The sequence below is a fragment of the Cheilinus undulatus genome, linkage group 24, assembly GCF_018320785.1.
Source record: "Cheilinus undulatus linkage group 24, ASM1832078v1, whole genome shotgun sequence".
Taxonomy (NCBI): domain Eukaryota; kingdom Metazoa; phylum Chordata; class Actinopteri; order Labriformes; family Labridae; genus Cheilinus; species Cheilinus undulatus.
Window position 1 is genome coordinate 19,952,283 of NC_054888.1, and position 23,305 is coordinate 19,975,587.

The 23,305-nt window shown below is 39.6% G+C and overlaps 1 long non-coding RNA gene across 1 annotated transcript in view; it reads left to right on the plus strand.

Moving 5' to 3' along the window:
• The window catches only part of LOC121506215, a 100,514-nt gene that overhangs the window by 67,401 nt on the left and 9,808 nt on the right, over positions 1–23,305 (plus strand). The gene's annotated exons all lie outside the window — the stretch shown is intronic.

Genomic DNA, 23,305 nt, shown 5'->3' on the forward strand with positions numbered 1-23,305 from the left:
ATATACATATCAATTATGAATTATAATTTGGGGATTTTAAACGTTTAAGGCAAGTATGTTTCAGGGTTCCACTGTTTTTTATCAGAAAGAAAAACTAAAAAAAATTCATAAAATCCATTTAAAAGAGTATTTGCTTATTATTTCTTAATCAGGGCCTGAGATCAGTCTATGATTGGCAGCATCATTGATTTTGATGCATTGTTATTTTTTCCCAGCGTCAGAAATTAAAAAGAAAAACTCACTCTCGTATTCCTAAGGACAAAAATTATCAGCTGGCTAAATTTCGCAGTAAATAAATTATATACTATTATTTTTTTTTCCACTTTAAATGAGTCAATCTTTAAATCTACTTCAGCCTGAAATATGCCTATCAAATATTAATTATATTTTGGGGATTTTAATCCTTTAAAGGCTAGGTGTACGTACACAACCCCACTGTTTTTAACAGGAAAAAAAAATCACAAATGAAATTCTAAATTTTGAAGGGTGCTTTGAATGAGAAGCAGATGTGCCATCTGGTGGACAAATATAAAAATTAAAAATTAAAAGCTAGCAGTCTGAAATGAAATCTTAAACTAAGGGAAAACATTAGCTCATGTTAAGATAAATGTGGTGTCAAAAATGTCATTTTCAATGGTTTTCAATGGGACATTTTTGGTCCTTAGGAGTAAATGTGTCGGTTTTTGTGAAGCTTAGCCATTTTAGGCTAATATGAGGAAATGAGACGACAATTGTCAACATTTTTAAAAGTGAATATCCTCTGGCTAATTTGGGCTCTATTCGTGCAGCTCAGCCACAGAACACAACAAGGTATGACTTCTTGATGACTGTACAACTTACCTTTGTCCCATTTGTCCTAAAAGAGAACCCATATTTCATGTATTTAGCCATATTTACGTCACGCTTTGCCTAACTGCCTCATATCAAACTTAACATTTCTACTTCTTTTGTCTTAAATGGCAGCATTTGCTACCCTAACACCTAATCCATTAAAAAGCCCCTCACAGACATCCTAAATCTCCCTATTTCCCTCACCTTTATGCCCAGTTTAGCATTAAAATTGTAAAGACACGCCCTCCTATCGTCTCTTCTGCTGAGATTTGGCAGAAGAAACCAGGACTTACAGAGCCGGTGTCCTGTGTTCGACCCCTCACGAGAGCGAGGATCAATAGGAGATAATGACTGCTTCATTAAAACCCTTTAGAGCGCGGATGCCCCCTTCCTTTAAACGTGGACGTAGAAACATCACATCCCAGGCCAGATTAAAAAGAGAACCACATTTAAAAGTTGTCTTGTGTGGCCGTGATGGTAAACACACTCTGATTGGCTTTAGCAGCAGATGAGCGAGGTATCAAAGCCAGTTAATTTTCCCCCGTTTGGAGAATCTGTCAGCGATTAGAAAAACCTAAAGGAGGAGGACGCTGTCGGCTTAAGTTTGGACGTGACGCGTCCAAAAGCCACGACCGGCCGTCTCCATCTCACAGTGGAAAAACTCATCTCTGTGTGGCTGCGGAATCGCTTTAATCAACCGCTTTAAAAATGAGATTTCAACGCTGAATATTAAATAAAAACCCTCATTTAGAGCCTGATGGGACTGGATAATCACCCTTCAAAATAAGAGCGCTGTAAACATGAATTATCAGGGGGAGAAGGAGCAGCAGGAGCGGGTCGGTAATGTAAACCTTTTGATAGTGGCGTGTGGAGGTGTGATGTCAGCGATCGATTGATCGGCGGTCGTGTGTCTCGCTGTCAGCCGTCATTGACATTCTCTCATCTTACGGGAGCACACATGTGCCGGGAACCCCTCGGCTCTTCTTCTTCTCTTATTCTGGGAAGGAATCGTAACAGATCTCACCGAGTGTCTTAACCTCCACTGTTGACTGTAAATTTAAACAATAATTGATCATTCTTACCTCAAACACACCGAGAAACATGATTAGTCAAAGAGAAACAGCTTTTCCGCAAGGAAAAACTAGCTGATAACCCTGAAATCTCACTGACTTGACTTCTTGTTCTGGTTTTTATGGCTTGAACTTAAATTTAAAGACTTAAGCCCACATTCCTGCAAGGTTTAAATTAACATTGATCTACCATTGGGGCATTAGGCCTCTTGTTCAGGGGTGGCCCAACTTTTTACGCTAAGGGCAACACAGAAAATTTTAAAGATGGTGGAGCCACTTTTATATATCTAACCTGAATGATATCACATATAATCCAGTCCAATTAAGTAAAGCTATGCTGAGCGATTTGATATGCTTTAATGGCTGGTTAAATGGCTGACAAGGCAAATAGCCAATCATTTCAAGGAATTCTAAGGAGGCCAGACAAGGTCCGATTTCAGGGGAGCCCAGGTTGGCCGTTGCTACCACTGGCTCCATCCTGGTAGAATGAGAATGGCACTACATGTACCAGAGATTTTTTACAGTAGTTTCAGTTTAAGTCATGAAAAAAGCACATCAGTGAAGTGTTGCATCAAAATGTTCGTTTACAGAATTAGCGTGGTAGTACTGCCTAGTGCTGACACTAAAACCGAGTTACTGAGTGACTATACTTTCAGAGCTGTACAGAGTCACGTCAGTGGAGGGTTGGTGACATCTATCGGGGGTTCACTGAGCATAGTGGACCTCCTCTGACATCATGCCACGTCTTAGCCTTGCAAATCAGGTGGATTTATGAGAGTCCATGTCTGTCATCTTGAAAAGCTCCAATCCACAACATTGTTGCTGAACAGAACGCTGTTCGGACCAATCATTTGAGAAGAACATGTCGGTAGCAACGGAGGTTTATTCAAAGCTGTTTGCAATGGCTGCCTCAGTGTGGTGATAACCTCGGATGTAGCTTTAGTATAGCACCAGTTTTACTTGAACTGGACCACGTTTTTGTATGAAACAAAGAATAAAAACAACATAAAAGGTGTTTAGACTCTTCTGCCAACCTGCTTCGGCATGATTTTGCGATAGTTACGGGGGAAGGGGTTAGCTGTTATGTGAGTAGTTGTGTACAATGGCTGCTACTGGACATAGCCACAGCGGCAATTTTGTCAGAACTGGACAACTTATCTTTATTAGAACAAAGACTGAGTGCAATATTGAAAGCTTTTCATGACAGAAAAGATTCTTCTGGTCTGCTTTAGCATGGGTTTGCGATTGTCACAGTTTGTCGGTGTATCCAACAGCTGCTGCCGCTGTAGCCATTAGCTCAGATGTAGCTGTAGGAAAGCAGCAGCTTAATCGAAACAGGACCACATTTCTTTCTAAAACAAAAGCCTAGAGCCACACGGAGACCTTGTCTTTGGTTAGGCTTAGGCCCTAAACCTAACCCTAACCAAGAAGTTCTGCCATTAACAATCCAAGGCAGCAGTAACCTTTCACCTCAAGAGAAGCTCATGCACACCACCTCATCTTGTCTTGTGGCTCTGATTGGCTCATCATGAATGCAACTCTATGCACGAATACCCTGTCCTTAAGCACGGTTGTGTCCACAACTTTTGCAAACTGTGAAGAGTATACATGAATCATGCTTGAGGCAGATTTTTCAAGTGGACTCGGACACAGTACCCCGTATTATCAGGTCACACAGATCAAATAGAACCAGACTTTGGGGTCAGATCTGGGCCTGGGTCCTAAAGTGAAACCACTTTGTGTTGCAGTATTTGGTGAAATAGCTTCTCCTCTCGGTTACAGGTAGTTTCTATGAGTCAGCAGAGAAATGCACTTCCTTGCCTTGGTCACTAAAAGGAATATTCCGTAAAGTTTCCGCTCTAAAAACACCAGGTGTTAACGTCACTTATTCTAGCTCCTCCCCCTGACCATCACATATCACACCTTATAAACCAAACTCTCTCTCTGCACGCTGCACGCTCCCCTGCACACGCCGCATATGTATTTTCTCCAAACAAACTCCACAAACACCCGGAGCGAGCATGTGCTGTTAGGTGACATGTCAGCCTCCCCCCTCTCACTGTACAAAAATAAAAACACAGCGAGGTGGGAGGGGGGCGTCGCTCTCAGCGGGGGTTATTGATTGTGACGTGCGCTCGCAGTGTACCTTCCCAGTCGCCTGTCAGCCAGATGCATGCTGGCAGGTCAGCCCCCCCCCCTTCTTTGACAGCTCCCGCGTGGCAGGGAGGTCCAGTGAGGAGAGGGGGGGGTTTGTCAGAGAGCAAAACAGAGGGAGATAAACAGCTGGCGGGGGCCCTTGCCTTCATTTTTCTCCCCTTTCTGACCCCTGAAACCAAACCAGCTCGTGTCATCGTCGCTACAAGGTGAGCACAGCTGCCTGCGCCGCTTAGCCTCCGTTTGAGCAAGCACAGGTCTGTCACTGTGCGTTTTTTTTACCCAAACTCCCCCTCAAGACACGCATGAAGCATTCCAGCCCGCGCTCAGCCTCACTGTCGCTTTTCACCGCCGCTTTTAGCAGCAAAAATCCCCTATAAACCCCCACCTGTGCAGCGTGTTTAACACCGGTGTCTCTACAAAGTGATTCCCGCCGGCTCACACAGGTAATGAGCTCATCCACTCGCTCGCTCACTCGCTCAGGGGGGAGAGAGAGCAAGTGTGAGAGTGTGAAATTACCTGACACAGCTTTCATCGCACAAGGTGTGTTAGCAGCCGTGGGAATTCTACTCTCATGTTCACACAACGAAAGAGAGACAAAGGAAACAGGGAAGCTTAAATCCAAACCACTTACCGGTGACATAAGAGTAGGAGACGTCACTGACGGTGAGAAAAAGGCTTCTTCAAAGTCATGATTTAAGATTTAAACACCCTATAAAAGACTAGGATCACATCAGAATTCACATACTGATACTTCTTCTAAACTATGTTTGTAATTGATGTTGTAGAATTGATCAGTGGTACCACAAAGTGCCATGAAACTCTAATCCAAATCCAATCTAAATCCAAATGATATTTTGCATAAAGAACAAACCTGTGTCTAACTTTTACCTGGGTAAAAAGGGGGCTGCCTTTCCATCACCCTTTCTGTCCCATCAACAGGACTATGCATCCATCAGCTACTAAGGCCTTGTTAGGACAGCATAAGCACAACACTTGCAGTAAATTACCATGCGAGAGTAGGGCTTTTGCACATCACATTGCCATCTTTAATGTTTACACTGTAGTACTCATGCACTGTTGATGAAACTTCAGTGCATTGCAAAATCAAACTGCCAACTACTGGCCTGGCATGAAAACCAGCATTCTCGTGTGCCCACAGAGTTGGCCGGGCCCCCCAAAAACCCGGGCCCTTGTGAATCAGTAACATTGATGCTAGCATCCTGGCTAACAGTTCCCTCAATGTGGAACTGAAAAATAGGTGAAGATATTATTATTATATATTTGTGATACGTTTAAACCCCTTTCCACACATTCGCTGCCCATTTTGCAACTTCTTTTGTCCATTTGGGCCATTATTTTTTTGCTGTTTGTCACCGTTTTCTTGTCATTTTTAACCAGTTTTATCTCCATTTTTGCCAAACTGCTATTCATCTTTTTTGACACTTGCACTGACACTTTTTGCCCAAGTTTTGCCACATCTTTTTGTCACTTTTTACAAATTTTTTGGCATTTTTTTCCCCTTTACATGTCACTTTGACTTATTTTTTGCCGCTGTTCTGCCTCTTTTAATTACTTTAATTCCATTGTTGCCAGTTAACAACCATTTTGTCACTTTTTGCCCCAATTTTCTACTGTTTTTGCCACGTTAAACCACTCCTTTGACATTATCCAAGAAGTTGTCCAACATCTTTACAACTTGATATCAATTTTTACTGTTTTTACCCAGTTTGCCACTTTTATTCACTTTTTGCCACCGCTTTTTGCACTTTATTTCCACTTTTGCCGTTTAAAACTTATTTGCTACTGTTATTACAACTTTTAACCTTTTCTATTCATATCCATCCAATTTTCCAATTTCTTTGCCGCCCACTTTTGACCACTTTCTGCCATTTCTGTTTATCTCTTTAATTCCAGCTTTTCCCATTATACCCATTTTGTCACTTTTTGCCCGTAATTGCTAATGTTGTTGCCACTTTTAACCAATGTTTTTTTTTGCATTGTCCATATAGTTGTACAACTTCATTGCCCCTTTAACCATTTTTTACTGTTTTTGCCTACCTGGTCACTATTAACCAATTTTTGCCACTTCCTTTTCGCACTTTATTTCCACATCTGCCACTATCAACCCAGTTTTGCGGCTATTCATATTTCATGCTACTTTTTGCCATTTTGGTGGTCAAAGTTTTTCTGCTTTATTTCCTGGCATCCTAACCTTTGTGCACATCATTGCTTAGCTCTAAAATCGGACAATACCTTCTCTATCGTTTTGTTCAGTGTGCCCATCCACATGGTTAACGATTAAAAGGCTATATTGAACTACATAATAAATTATCTTTTTTTATTACTTCGATAAGATGGGTTATTCAGGTTAAAACTAAAATATTCGTTTTACAGTTTAACTTTACAGAGGACAATGATTTTGTTGACCTCTGTGCCCCCACCAGTTTGTCTGGGCCCCAGAAAGATCTCCCCTCTATCAGTCTAGACTTCATGTAATGAAATTTAGGTACTGAATTGTGCTCAAATATAAGATATTACTAATCTAAATAAAAGTCAAATTAAACACTATTTATTTTTTTTAAATGGCCTTAAATGGTCCAAATGTATCAGTGAAATTTAGACAATGTGCATTTTTTTTCAAAATAAAAACAAGAAATTGCCCTTTTCTGTTGCAGAGATATTAGGAGAGGATCCAGTATGATATATTTTGCACCATTACCACCATAAATTTTAAGATTCTGGTATTTTGACTACATTATCCAGGACGTCCATCTGTGAAAAAGCTCTAATCAATGATAAACCTGAACATTATCATTCCTACATTGTTATGTTTCCTTATGAAGAGGAGACTGTTTAACCTACTCACTGTAAAGGAGTAACTTCTGGGTAAATCATTACAATAATCAGAATAAGGTTAAAGCATATTTATTGATATATATTTGAAACATTTTAGTCTCTGCTGCACGGTCTTAACTCCACTCTGCAGCATCTTCTTCTCTCAAAGGTGAAAAAGCCAGGCTGGACTGAGAGTAATAACCCGTACATGTTGGGACAAACCCCAAATACTGAGCGGATCATAAGTAATAATCACCCCGGGGTCGCACACAATACAACCCCCCCTCTTTCCTCAGTATCTCAATCCATTCGTCTTGGAAAAAGGAAATTACTAAATCCAATACAGAGGGATAAAAATCTGGCCTGTCTGGAGGATAATGCGGCCTGATAAAGGCGCTCGTTTCCGGCCGAGCGCCATCCGTCATCCGGGGAGGAGGAAGAAGAGGGGCGAGGGGGGGGGTCGGACCGCTGGTCAAACTGTCTGCTGCTCCGATAGATGACTGCAGAGCTCAATACACCGCATGGCCTCCAACGCCGACCTCACAAAGTTTAGTTGTTTGTTTGGATCTGCAGAGAGGAGGAGGAGTATTTATCTGCTTTTTTAAAGCTTTTAACACTCTGTGAATCACAGTAAGAGTCAGGTTTAAAAGAAGGATTTGCAGTTTAATTTAGGGCTGGGCATTAATCCCGATTTCATCTTAATTACAATATGAGTTTTCACAATAAATGCACTGCAAAGGTTTGATTTAATTGTAGTAAATAAGAGGATTTTATGAAGGTTAGCAATGCTTTTTCACGCCTAACTCTCAAATCAGTGACAGAAATTTTTTATTTTAGTTTTTGGTTAAATGCCTTTTAGTTTTTGTCAAAAACATTAAAAATATTTGTCTAGTTTTAGACTATAGAAAATTTACATTTTTGTCTTTACTTTTAGTCCACACATTTATTCTCTTGCCTGAATCTGGCACCAAATAATGGTAGTGTGTTCTATGTCGGGGTCCCTGATTTCTACTGAGAGAGACTGAATAGCTACAAATGTGTTGCATTTTGACAGTTGAGAAGTATCGCAAATCCTGAATGTCCGGCAAAAACTAATATTTTAGTCTTGTTTTGGTCATCTTGATGAAAACTAAACATACTTTTTATCAGTTTTGGTCATCAAATATCTATTTTTGGCTCGTCTTTCTCATGGAAAAAAGGCTGTCGACAAACATTTTAAGTCATATGTTTATGATACTGGTATTGATGCACCTATCTCAAGTTGAACAGGGCAATAACAACCATGATTTTTGGCTTTTCATGATTTTGAAAACAAAATACTTGTGATTAAACTAACTGTGCATCATGGCCATAGTTTCTGTCAGTGTAAGTTTAGTAGTGAGTTTCAACACAGCTCACTACTATAATTTGCACCATGTCCGTGTGTCTGTGTTGATTTGAACACCATAACATTGCTCCAATTGTCCTGGATTTCTCTCAGAAGACTTCTTGGGTGAACTGGTTCAAAACTGGTACCATAAAAAATTCCTAAATATGTACAGATTTTCCATAAAACCCAAAATTGCTGCAACTTTTGATTCTGCTTGCCCAATTACGTCACTTCCCCTGTATGACTCATACATTCACTCCACCACAGTGCTGAAAAGGAGACAGCCTTCACTCTTAAACAGAGGCGGACTTTACTATTAGGTAAAGATAAGCGATTTCCTGGGGCCCTGGACTACTGCTTCAATTGCAATCATGATTTTGGCTCTGCATGATTTAGAAAACAAGACACTTATGATTAAAAGATTAAATGATTACTTCTTTTGGCCAAAGTATTTGTCATGTGGTAAATATTTTAATGCTTTTTTTTTCCTTCAATGTTATTGTACAGCATAGTTTAACACAGCTTACTATTAGAATTGGTGGCATGTTTGTCTGTCTGTCTGTGTTGATTTGCACACCACACAGTTGCTTTAATTGTCCTGAATTCCTCTCAGAGGAATTCTTGGGTGTACTGGCTTGAAACTGATTCCATATACAAATCTTAAATATGTACAGATTTTCCATAAAAATCCATAATTACATCAACTTTCACTTCAGTTTGCCCCCTGCCACTGTGCCTAAGAGGAGACAGCCTTCACTCTCAAACAGAGGCGGGCTTAACCATTAGGCAAAGGTAGGCGATTGACTGGGGACCCGGACCACTAGGGAACTCGTCAAGATATTGTTAAGCTAACCCTCTCTCCTGCACCTCCCATATTCTGGCTGTTTGGAATTAACGCACTTATTAAAAGCATGAAATGTTGAGTACACTTTGTCATGTTTTATGATACTGGCATTGATGATCCAGGTAGGGCTGGGCAATTACAATCATGATTTTGGCTTTGCATTTTAAAAACAAAATATCTGTTATTAAACTGTTACTGTGCAGCAGTAGTTTTTGTCATGTGATTTGCACCATGTCTGTGTGTCTGTGTTGATTTGCACGCCACACAGTTGCTTCATTTGTCCTGGATTTCTTTCAGAAGACTTCTTCGGTGTTCAGTCTTGAAACTAGTTCTATAAAAAATATCCTAAAAATGTACAGATTTTCAAAAAATCACTTAAAAGCATAAAATATTGGGTAAACTTTGTCATGTTATGCACTGTTAGAAAGAGGAGAATCTCAAGATTCTAACAAATTCCAGCAGTAATGGATCACAGATACACATACACAGAACTAGCCCTTTAGTGTGAGGAAAACAGGAATTATTAAACTCATGTTGCGTGCTGCCGTCTTCTGTGAAATAGTTCAAATATCAGAACAAATCCTGGTAATCCTGGTATCAGATGAAGGTAAGGATCAAACAAGCAAAACCAAAGTAATTTTCAGTTAGTCCCAAAAGCATGCTAACACAAAGATTTATTAATAAAACACCATAAAATTGCAGATTATCTGCGAGTATGGTCTTGAGCATGCCTTGGTCTTTACTACAACACTAGAAAACATCAAATCTGGTAATTTTGCGTAGCTGCTATTCTACCAAATACTCCATTCTTTCCATGGAGGAGCTCCTGCAGTTATTTCAACCGCCATGAACCATCTGTGAGTGATGTGAGTGTCGAGGCCACTGTGGTCACCCTTCTCCCTCAATAAGTGAGCCTCTCCATTCAATTCACGTCCCGGCCGCTGCATTTCAAAAGACACTTAATTTCATCCTTGTTTACGTCTCTCTCCAGAGATCTGAAGTTCGGAATCACATGTATTTTTAATTCCAAATTAAACCAGAGAAGAAGAAGAGGAAGGAGGAGGGAGGAAATTCCACGTTCACTTCGCCACATTTTGACAAACATGACCTCCCCTCGCCGGGGTGGAGGGATTATGTGGAACAAAAGTTGGCCCACTCGCCGTACCACGGCTTAAGGCTACTGGGGCGACAGATTAGAATATCTCCACCCTCTGCAGGAGATAAGAGAGACAGTGGCATCAGAAAAAAACATAATGAACTGGTGATCTCACACCGCCACAGAGCACGTGTGAAGATTCATAAATCTCCAAACAGCCGTGCAGATTTGTGGGTTTATTCTCTGAGAGCTTGATCGGCTTCATCAAAGGTCGTAGAAATCTTCCTGCTTTTTGTCTTTCCTCAGCTGAATCTCTCCTCCTCCGCTCGCCCGTTTTGTTGCCGTATTTCGTTTCTTATTACCCGGGATAATTACAAATATGTCAGGCGTGTCGTGGTGTGACGTGTGCTGACGCCGCCGCGGTGACACGCCGATACATCTCAGCCTCTCCCGCTCTCAATTAGCTCCCGGCGCTGCAGGTTAATGGAACTTTTGATTGGGGGAAAACTGGGGTTTCCTGGACGCCGGGGCTCATGTTGGGGGGTCGACCTCGGCCTTATCAGCGACTGCAGAAAGACGAGCTCCCCGGACGCTCTCGTGTGTGTTCACTCCACCTCAGTGTACCAAACGCTGCTCTTTGAATCTTTTAATGCCTTTAAGCTGCAGTTTGGTGAAAGTAAACCAGAAGTACACTGTAAAAACTCCAGTAGGGAGAAATGTAACCAGAACTACGATGCATAGTTGACTCAGTGGTCAGGAGGTAGCTGTTTAGCTTAACTTAAGGGGGAGACCGAAAAAACTCTGCTGCTTCCTAAATCATGATTAAGGGAGAAACGAGTCTAGAGCAGTGGTTCTCAACTGGTGGGTCAGGACCCAGAGATGGGTCTTGGGTCTTATTTTCAGTGGGCTCTGAACAGATGCCTGGAAAAAAAAGCACCCATACCTGTGGTACAGTTGTACCAGTATGGATCCTACACAACGTATATTTTGACCTTTGAATCTCATGATTATGACTTTTATCCTATTATTTGACTTTTTATCTCATGTATTTGAATTTATCCCATATTTTAACTTTTAAATCTTATGATTTTGGCTTTTATCCCATATTTTGTAATTATTTTGACTTTTATCCTATTTTTTGACTTATGAATCGCATGTTTTTGAATTTTAACCCATACAATGACCTTTAAATCTTGTGTATTTGACTTTTATCACATATTTTGACCTTTTAATCACATGATGTTGACTTTTATCCCATATTTTGACTTTTGAATCTCATTTATTTGACTTTTATCCTGTATTTTGACTTTTGAATCTCATTTATTTGACTTTTATCCAATATTTTGACTTTTGAATCTCATTTATTTGACTTTTATCCAATATTTTGACTTTTAAATCTCATTTAAATGACTTTTATCCCATATTTTGACTTTTGAATCTCATTTATTTGAATTTGATCCAATATTTTGACTTTTGAATCTCATTTATTTGACTTATATTCCTTATTTTGACCTTTGAATCTTATTTATTTGACTTTTATCCCATATTTTGACTTTTGACTTTCATTTTTTGACTTTTATCCCATATTTTGACTTTTGAATGCCGTGATTTTGACTTTTATCCCATATTTTGATTTTTAAATCTCATTAATTTGACTTTTATCTCATTTATTTGACTTTTGAATCTCATGATTTTGACATTTATCCCAAATTTTAACTTTTAAATCTCGTGATTTTGATTGTTATCCCAAATGTTAACTTTTGAATCTCATGATTTTGACTTTTATCCCATATTTAATCTTTAAATGTAATTATTTTGATTTTTCTCCTATTATTTTACTTTAAATCTCATATATTTAAATTTTAACCCATATTATAACCTTTAAATCTTGTATTTGACTTTTATCACATATTCTGAATTTTGAATCTTATTTATTTGACCTTTATCCCATATTTTGACTTTTGACTTTCATTTTTTGACTTTTATCCCATATTTTGACTTTTGAGTCTCATGATTTTTACTCTGATCCTAGATTTTGACCGTAAAATCTCATGTATTTGACTTTTGTCACATATTTTGACCTTTGAATCTCAGGATTTTGATTTTCATCCCGTAATTTGACCTTTAATTTGCTTGATTTCTACTTTCTATCTCATATTCTTGCCTTTTTTACCATTTGAACAAAATTGCTTGACTTTGTATTTCAGGTTTTAAGACTTTATATGTCATTTTGACTTTCTGTATCTCAAAATCGTTAATCATCAGTGTTTTTCCCCCATAGTTCATCACTGGTGAAAATGAGATTGACAGTTTATGGTTGAATGTTGACCCTGTTAGGCTCTCAGGTTAGACTTGAATTCAGAATCCAGGCCCTGCTGTGACTGAGTGTGACACCCCTGCCTAAGGTCCATAGATTTTTATTTTTCCTTTTTTTTTTGTTTTTTTTTTTGTTTTTTTTTGCAGGACAAAAAAAAAGGAAAAATTGTTTGTTTTTTTTTCTTAAGATTTGACCGATTCATCCTGTTAACTTTGATAGAAATATTTAGAAGAAAGTTGATTTTCCAATGAAAATCTCTTAATTTATTGAAACCTACAAAAAAACAACCAAAATGTGTGTTGTACCTGCAAACAGAGTAAAATAAAATCAGTTTGTTCAATCATGTTTTTTTACTTCTAAAGTCCAAACTGCCATGTTGTCACTGAATTAGCTGTAGACATTTGGGTCATGATTTCAACTCATGGAGGTGGTGATGGGTCCTGTGACTGAACCAGTTCACGACCGCTGGTCTAGAGAACTGAAACTGTGATTTACTATCAACCGAATAAACCTTGTGGGGTCAGAGACCGAGTGACAATGTGCGATTCATAACGAGCCTAGCTACAAAACAACTCTTAAATGTGAGCCACTGTAGCTGGCATCCTGTTTGAGTGCCAGTTTCCTTTCCTCCAAATAAAATCCAAACTTAAACACACTAGATAGGTTGGAATAAGGTTCCTGTAAATATCCCTGCTTCCATTAATGTTGATTCACCACGAAACTTAACCTCCTCCACCCCAGCCTCCTCCTTTATAGCATAAAGCATTAAAGTGTTTAAAGTGCAGAATTATGTTGTCTTCAAACACTTTTTTATTCCTGCTTGTTTCACTATGGTTTCAGAATGCTTGGCTGTTTTTTTTTCTGAATTTGAAGACAATTTTCCAACTTTTCTGCTGAATCAGCTTCAGCAATGATGATCTTTTTGCAGTCCTGTCCCATCTGCAGATGATTTCAGTCCCACGGTGGGACATTTTGGAGGGTAATCAGCAGATCACAGTTCATCCCGGTGCCTCTGAACAAGCAGCAGAGAAGAAGAAGAAGAGTTTCCTCCTCATCTTCCTCGGCCAGTCAGAGGTCGGAGAGATCACTGACTCACATCAACATCTCTCCTGCAGCCATACACAAGCCGTTATCAGAGGACGACACGAAACACTGAGCCACCAGGCATCCTCCCTCCCCTCTCCTCTCCCCTTCCTCCTCATCTGTGGATCGGTGCATCTCTATCAGCTCGTTTGCGGCCATGTTGGAGGGAAGGTGACACCAGAAACATCCCTGTAATTCCCCCCCAAAAAAGAGCTGAAGGTGGGGAGCTGCCGCCCTCCCCTCAGTTTACCTAACTCTCCTAAAACACTCTCACACAGCGTCCTCCTGAGGAATGGCTGGCGAGCAGAGAAGAAATGCGGCCTGACAATCTCCCCTTCCCCGCGGCGGGCGGATGCCAGAAAGGAGCGCGATTTCTTCTCAGAGATCTTTTAGCGAAGATGCCAGGGATTAAGAAAGAAAAGACTGCAGGACACGAGTGTGTCACCGAGCATTAAACAGCCCTAAACTCCGCCGTTATGAGATACTCTGTGCAAAATAGGTCAGGCCGGGCAAAAAACAGGCAGAAAAAAAGGAAAAGGAGAGGGTTTGATTTCTTATCTCTTCTGTTACCTCCAGCTCTAACGCCTCCTGGACTTGTGTGTGATCTCTGACTGCTGAAACACTAATACACAAGCACAAGCTGAGTGTGTAGATGCAAACCAGGATCTAAAAAAAGGAGACATGGAGTAAAAAAGCAAGTTTAATTCATAAAAAAGGTTTAAATGCATGCAGGACTTTAAAGATCTGACTGTGCAGACAGAAACAAAGCAAAAACATCTTATAATTTAAGGAATTTTGCACTTTGTGGTATTTATTTTTGTTCTTAAAGTTTTCTGGGACTTGTTGCTTAGTATAGGCTGTTGGTTCCCAACTTTTTTTCCTTAGGACCCCAGACATTAGTTCTAATTATTTTGTTGATAAAACCCAACAGAAAATGCCCCCACACAGTTGTATTTGCAAAAAGATCCATGGGTTAACCAGAGTTTCCACTAGACTTTTTTTTTTTTTGTCTCCGGTCAAAATGAACGGCAGTCCTCAAGAATTCCGGCCATTTATAAAACTGCTAATTGCTAATTGTTAGCCTGTTAGTACAGCCTGGTAGACACATCCACATGACCTGACCTCAGAAATGACAGCGGAAAGACTTTTGTGGTTTAAACAAACAAAATTAAGGCTTTTCCTTACACACATGCAGTCAGTTACACAATATACGCCAACGTTAAAAACATACACAGCACTTGGCGTCACATTAGCACTGTTAGCCTCTTAGCATTAGCCGCCACCATAACTTAGCAGCTTACAACAGCCAAGTACCATCCTCCAGTAACAACGAATCATCTGGACATATAATTCACCAGTTCTCCGTTAACTAGACACAACCATAGGCTGTAGAAAGAAAACCTGTGTGACATCAGCCTTCTGATTACAATGGGCGGACTCTAACTGCTTTCGAAGCCAATCCGCAGCAGCTTCCATATTGAAAAGTGTCTCAAAAGAACTTTGGATCAACCTTAAGGTCGTCTCAGACTACACAAATTTAGCCAGATTTAGGGCCCACTGCACCGTCCCAGCTCATCGTCAAAACTCAGGCCCGATTTAAAGCATCAGGAACGACAAACGGTCTTATAGTGTGACATATTTACCGACGCATTTTAGTATTTCATGCGTGCGTTTTATTCGTATCTTGGGCACGCGACATAGTATATACATATACATATAACGTAAAACACTAACCTGACCTGATGTTAACCAGATGAATCCTGATGTCTACCAACAGAACATTTGCTCCTTATCTTTGCATCATCAGTTACAAGATTTACCAATTTTTATTCCCTAAAACTAATGTGTAAATTTTGTTTTAATTTTATTTTTGTTATTACCCTAAGTCCTATCTGATGGAGAGCCAGTCCATATTGTCCTCCTCTTGACACATCCATAACTGTTATCCATAATCCAATCCATAATTGTTTCTTATTTTACTTTTTTACGAGCAAAAGACCACTACAATCAACCCATCGCAGAGACAGTGGTATCATCAGCATACAGTGAGCAGTCAGGATCACTCTTGTAGTGTGGCCAGGTTGTCGGCCAAGACGGGACAAGATTTTGGTCGCATAGTCTGCATGGTGCCATCGTGAACGACCAAAAAAATGTGTAGTCTGAGCTGGCTTTAACAGCCCGCCCATACTCAACTTCCTGTCAGCTAGCTAGCTAGCATTCTGGTTGACAGAAAGGTGGCGTCTGCCTGTTGAGCTATCTAGAATCAAATGAGAAGCGCTAATCAGTGTGCAGTGAGGTTTTTCCTCAATATAATCGAAACGATTGTGCTACAAAAAATTCACCCCTGTACAGTGAGAGCATATGAAGACATTAGCTAATGAGGCATGTTTGGTTTTTTGAACCAGGCTATAAACCGGTTTATTTTTAGTGTAAAAAAAGTCTTTTTTAACATGTGTTCCTGCAAACAGCCTTAAGTGGACACTCACCCTATTGTGCTTCTGTATTGGCTTTCAGGACCGGAGGTTGCCGCCTGAGACGGACATGGACAGTCCACTCAGCTCGACCGACCTCAGGTAGATAGAGAGAGAGAGAGACACAATTCAAACAACAATTGCTCCTGTGTGTGTCCATCCTAGCTGTCTGAAAGCCCTGAAAACAACCCAACCCAACGGGACTTCTCCCGGTTCTCCAGATTAGCCACTCCAGGCCTGATGTGCAATACGAACAGGATACAATACGACAGTCAACAGGGGGTGATATGATATGAGACAGCACCACAGACGACAGTCTGGTAGTATGATTCAATATGGTAAAATAGGATGCAAACAGATGTTCCTGCAGATCTGAAAAGCTTTAAAAATCACCTGAAGCTTTGTTAAGACCACAGTTTGTTTTATGCCTCACATATCTGGGCTCTTCTCCTGTAGATGAGATGTTTCTCAGTGGAAAAGTGTTGGTTTTCGTCCGCAGATTTCACCAGCAGCTCCGTCTGAATGAAGGATCAGATAAAGTTTCTGTTTTTCTTTACGTCAGTGTTGCATCACATCTCTGATACCAAACCGTTTTACATTTCTGTCTTTTATTGAATAGTTGATGTTTAGGAGACGTCCGGGATGAGAGCAGGAATCAAACCACTACATGTTTATACGCTCTCCTTTAGGCCGCCATGTTGCCCTAAAAACAGCCGTCGTCAGAGCTGCTGCTGGAAGAAAAGCGTCCAAAAGTTTCCCGTCGTCTTTGTCGTGTCGGCTCGGCCCGCTCTGAATAATTCAGCGTCCGCCGCTCGACGCAAACAAACGGAATAAAACATGCGGAGTTATGAGGCATAAATATGAACAAACAGCATCTAAGAGCATTAAGGAAACACGGAGCGACACGTGAGGACAGCGACTGTGACTGGACCGAGCTTTAACCCCCCCGTTACCCCCCCCCAGAAATCTGCGGCCTGTCACAGACTCAAAGCTAAATTACAGTGAGGACTACAAAGCCTCAGTCCAAGCTCCTCTCTCTCTCCCTGCAAAAACAATAACGGGGATTCAGCAGCTGCAAATTGCACTAAAATTTCCCATTCTCTCTCTGTGAATTATTAATGAGAGCTCGACCAAAAACGACACAAAAAAAGAGAAAAAGAGGGAGGGGGAGAAATATCCACGGCGCTGCACAACGCCATAAAGCTGTAATTATGCCACCGAATGAGAAATGGAACAAAGTTGTCGGAGGCAGAAAGTGAAACTAAGAGCTCAGAGGCTGGAAGAGAAGAAGAAGAGGAGAAGCGGTTTTTATTACAAATACAAAAACGCCAAAGCTGCAGAGACGACGCACAATTAAAACAAGGAGCAGCGACCAAATCTGCATCCGTCTCTGTCAGGTCTGAGCCGAGGGAGAGAGGAGAAGTGCGGAGGTCCAAAATATCCACGAGGTGATTCAGGACAGAACTGCAGGAGTTTAAAAAAACATAAAAATCACTGAAACAGCACCACCTGATGCTTTCAAATCCACACATATGATGCTGCCCCTTGTTAAGCCCATATGTAACAAAACATCTGACTTTCTGTTAACTTTTGTGACAAAAAAACACCAAAATCAAGAAAATAGAAAAACTAAATGTTTAGCAGTGACAAAAACGATCACAAAAAGTCATTTGAATTGTACAATTAGGGGCTTAAAAGGAGAAAAACTTAGTAAAGTGAAGGGGAGTGATGAATGGTAACAAGTAGAAATGAAAGGTGCATGCAGAGATACAGTCATATGTCATGCAGGATTGCACTGTTTCCACATTATTGTACTAAGCTGCAGAAATACCACATTGCATGTAAAAGTGCTGCTGCCATTGTATTTGGTTCTTTAGTATAAGACAGATTATTGCTCTGACTCTCATCCTGCACTGTCCTATTGCTCATAGAGAAAGTTTAACTTATCCTAAAGCTGCTTTTTATAGTAAAATGTTCCCAACCTTGACAGAAAGGAAATTTTAAAAGAATTAAATAAATATTTGGCTTCATTTTAAGGCAAACTGACATTCTGGCGAGAAATATTTTGTCTAAATAAGTTTTTTTTTTTTAAAGTTTGACTTAAAGTGAGTCAAGTATTTCCTGCTTGACAGATTTTTTTTTTTTTTTTTTGTAGAAAGAAAAAAGGTAGAGATGCACAATGTTGGATTTTTGCTGGTATCTGCTGATATTCTAGACTCATGTAGACCTGATATAAAGCCTGAGTGTAAACCTTTAAGGCCAGATTCAAAGTCTGTGCATTAAAGGGTGAACACATTGTTTTGTTTTTTGTTTTTTGTTTTTTTACAACACATGATAGATAAGTTGCATCATTATTGGAATGAACACTTCACTCGCTTAAATTTCTAAAAATGTATCAATACTTGATACCTATGATCAGGTCTGATTTTGATTTGAGAAATCAATGCAAAAAATATTTAATTAAAAAAATTTGTATAACACTGAATTATAGAAATACTTTAATGTTTAGTATTTTATTGCTATCAATGGAAACAATTCAAGAAAATATAGTTTGCATGTAGAATATAGAAAATATGTATTTTTTGTTTGTTTTCTTAAATAATGAACATCACAATTTTTGCACTACACTGGCATTGAAAGGGTTAAATTTCTAAAAAAAAAAAAAAAAAAAGATCAATATTTGATATTTATGATCAGATATAACATTTATGAATAAATAAAACAAATGAATAGGGAAAAAAATAACTGTGAAAATAAAATAAAAATGTTTTCATTCATAGTATTTTATTGCTTTATATGGCCTTTTAAGCCTGATAATGTTTATTTAACACTTTACCGAAATCCCCCAGAAAAAAGAAAAATTGCCAAAAAACTAACATATATATTTTTTGTATCACATTTGATAGATTAAATGTTTTTAGCAACTGATGATGTACTTGAGGGCATTTTTTAAAATCATTTTTCAGATTGTATTCAAAGGTTTTAAAGTAATTTTTTGATCATATTGATTAGATAGAGGTATCTTAAAAGTCTGTATCAAAGGGGTTAAGACTAGAAAAAATAATAGCATAAAAATCAAAGTTGTTGTTCATTATTAACAAATTCCAGGAAATCTAATTTTTGCATGCACTAAATAAAAAATATTTCACTTTTTTTTACGAAGTTTTTCTGCTCTAAAGTGGCATTCAAAGGGAATTTCTGAAGTTATCAATTTTTAATTTGAATAATCAGGTCTTATCTTGGTTGATAAAAATGCAAAAAAAGGGGAAAAATATTTTTTTGTTTTTGTTTGTTTGTTTGTTTGTTTGTTTTGGGGGGGGGGGGGGGGGGGTTATATATGTTCGGCATCCATTTCGGGTCCATACACTCTGAGTGTAACAATTCATTAAAATATTAAAATGAAATTTTTAAAAATGCGTGAAATTCAAATTTATTTATTAAAACATGTTCAAGTCAGTGATAATCCCATTCAAGGAAATCCAATTTGCAGGTAGAGTATAAAATAATGTCATCATCAGCATCAGGGTTCTTTGCACTACACTGGCATTTAAAGGGTTAAGCTCTAAAAAACTAATTTCAATTGTTCAGTCCCAGAAAATACAAATTTATCTTAATCCTCATAATGTAAACCCTGATAGATCAGCCATCTTCGTGGTGATTTTTCTTTAGTTTTAAATCTGCAGGTTTATTTTCCCACTTTCTTAAAAAGCCTGTCTTCAGAGCAGCTCAGAGCTCCAGTTTGTCTGCTGTTTGTTTCTAAAGCAGTCACAGCTTCATAAAATGTGTGTGAAAATGTTGTCAAACAGCTGATTCCAGCCCTGATGTTTTTATGACTCCATGACGGGGTCTCCCACCCTGATGGGAAAAAACTGCAAACACCAAACATTTCTGATTTTTTGGCGTTAAACTGCAGCGTTCTGATCAGATGTGAATAATCTAAAGTCTGTATTGTGTGTTTACAGGAGAAAATGTCCAGACAGGCCAAATTAAAGCCACATCATTGTTGTTCTAGTCTTTGGAGCGTGTTTGAGAGAGTGCCAGCCAGAGTTTCCCCCTCCTTTTTTCTCACACGTGGTAGCAGCGAGGGCCTGGCGTGGATCCTGCACTCACAGGAGGCAGCGGCGTCCCTCAGGGATCCATAACCAACCAAATAGCTCTGAGACACAGAGAGAGAGAGAGAGAGAGCAGCTCGATCGCCCAGCTGGGCTCGCTCTCTCTGTGATGTTGGGGCAGATGACACAGGAGACTCCCAGCATCCTTTGGGTGAAGCGAGGCTCACCTGAGACATTTGAAAAATAAGAGTGGCCAAATGTTTTTGGACACCTTCAGCTTTGACTCTTATGTAGTCGTCTGAGGGCGGTGGAGCAGATTTAGATCCGTCTTTAGGCGGAGACTCCAGCTCTGACCCTGATGGAGGCTGATAAGGTCTGGCTCGATGCGGTTCATCCTAGAGGTGTTGGATCGAGGCGGAGGTCAGCGAGTTCTTACACAACAAACAAACACAGTCAAGGTCTTCTACAAAGTTTGACTACAGTAGCCGCTTTCATACACGATTCATGTGTGGATGCAAAGAGCCACATTTTTCAACCTGATGCCATACTTTTGATTCTACATTTGCCGTGCCGCCTGTAGTGATACTTAGCTCTCTGGCTTTTCAAATCAGTGTTAATTTTGTAGCTACTTCAGATATGATGGGATGTTTCTCCCTCTGCTCCTCACTTAAATTAAATTGAGAGCTGTTTGGTGGGAGGGGCTTGGGAAACCCACCACCACTCACACACTTCACTTTAGGCCGGATTCGCCCCATCTGACAGTCAATGAGAGGCCAATGAGAGCAAGCAGACCAGGTAGCATGTTTTCCCTGTTTTTTTTATATTTTTGCTGCAACTGTAATACACACCAGGACAGCCAGCCAGGTCAGGTGTGCTGATTCACATGGTCTGCAGTGTTCATTCAAGGCAGGGTAAACTGTTAAAGTCCCCGTAAAGGGATTTAAAAAAACACATATTTTAGGTCCACTGTGTTCTGAACCTGCAGGCCAAATTTCAGTCATGAAAATCATCTCTAAGTTTATAAAAATGCTTCAAAATCTAAAATCTTCTCTAGGATGGTGTGGGCGTGTCTGTTGAATGAGCTGAAGCCACGCCCACTCATATTTTAAAAACTGCTTCTGATCAGAGTCTGGCTCTGTCCCAGAGCAGAGACAGAAGTTGGGGTTTAAATTTACTGTTTTCTGGCACATTTCTCTCTGCTATGACGCTTTTAATGACCCGTAGGTCACCGTGGCTGATAGATTTTGGAAATTTAACACACAGTGAACAAAACCCCACAGCATGAAACTGGCTGTTAGCTTTCAATGAAGGCATGAACATCAAACTCTCATGGTACTTTTTAACCTGTTTCCCCACTTTTTTACCATTCATTGTCACCAATTCTCTTTAACACTTTCAACCTAGTTTCCAAATTTTCACAAATTTTTGCCACTTTTTTGGAAAGTTTTTGCCACTCATATCCAGTTTGCCCTTTTTACCCTTTTATGCAGCTTTTCCTTTCCCCCTTGGACCATTTTTTTCCTCCCTTCACCCATTTTTGCCACTTTTTTTGCTGCTTTGTTCCTCGTGTTTACAAGTTTTTTGCCCATATTTGCCACATTTCTCTCAGTCTTTTGCCACCTTTCCCCAATATTAAGTCCTGTATGCCCGTTTAAGCCATTTTTGTATGCTTTTTGCTATTTTTGCTACTTTCAACCCATTTTATCCACTTTTGCAACTTTGTAATGTCACTTTGATCTCATTTTCCCCTGTTCACCTTTTTTGCCCCTTTTTTGTTCCCCTTTTGGCCACTTTTCACTCATTTTCACCACTTCTTTGTTGCCCATTTTTGCCACTTTTCTGTAGCTCTTTTTGCCCAGTCCTGCAACCTTTCCCCCCAATTTCACCTATGTATGCCTGTTTATGCCTTTTTGTCTGCTTCTTGCCCATTTTTGCCATTTTTAACCCTTTTTTTTTGCCACTTTTCACCCATTTAAGTCACTGTTGCAACTTCTTACTGCCATTTTTATCTGTTTAGCTGCTTTCTTGCTGCTTTTTCCCCAGTTTTTCACATCTTTTGCCTGTTTTTGCCACTTTTTTGTCACTTTTTCCCCGTGGTTTCCACTTTTGTAACTTGTTTTTACCACTTTTACCCATTTATACTAGTTCTGACTATTTTAACATTTGTTTCCACTTTTCCCCCAGTTTTTGGTCTCTTTGGACATTTGTGCACATTATGGCATCACCCTGAAGTCTGACATTATTTTCCTAATTACTTAGTTCTGTGAGCCCATCTACACTGTTAACATCACTAATAAAAAGGTAATTCTGTTGTAGTAAACAGCATTCAAATTTTGAAAAAACAAACAAAAAAAAACAGTTTTATTGCTCTCTAGCATAAACAAATTAAATTCATGTTTGTTGCTTTGATGAGCGTAGTTATTGTTCAAGTTAGAAATGAAATAAAGTTATCAAAGCTTAACTTTAGAATGATTTCACTGACCTCCATCGTCCCTCTGTTTGTCTGGGCCCCATAAAGCTCTCCCCTTTATCCCCCCTTATGGGCCACCTTGGTCATGGGCTCATATATTTTCCTTGCCCAAAGATAAAAAATTCAGTCACACGTAGATCTCAGTGGTTTGACACGTTTAAAGAAACCTCATTCCAACATATCTAGGGACTTTAAAGGGATGTAGGAGCTGCAAAGCATCATGGTAAATGTAGGCCCTTCTCTCTCCGTCTGCACAGCTCACTGAGAGGTTATTTGTTTTTCTTTACAATGAAAGCAGATTAAAAAATGACTTAAATTTGGTTAAAAATCTCCCTTTGAGAGTGTCTGCAAACTTTTGGCCACATTTAATGCAATCTTAATCCACCCTTTCCTCTTTAAACCCAAACAGTGTTGACTAAATGTTGAAAAGGAGCTGAGATGTTTAACGGTTTTTGATCAGATCAGGATGCAGAGACCTCAAATAAAGGCTCATTCCACACAAATAATCTTTAATTTGCGTTTGAGAATAAATGATTTCTTTATAGTCAAAATTGCTACAGCTTATTTGATTTTGCAGCAGAGGAATTTGCAGCTACCTGAGCAGAAAGTGTTTGATTTCTTCACCATGATGTCCCACATGGGTGGAGTTTCCCTGTCCAGAGTAGTTCAGACAGTTCAGATTTTGTGTAAGCTGACACGGCGTGGTGTCG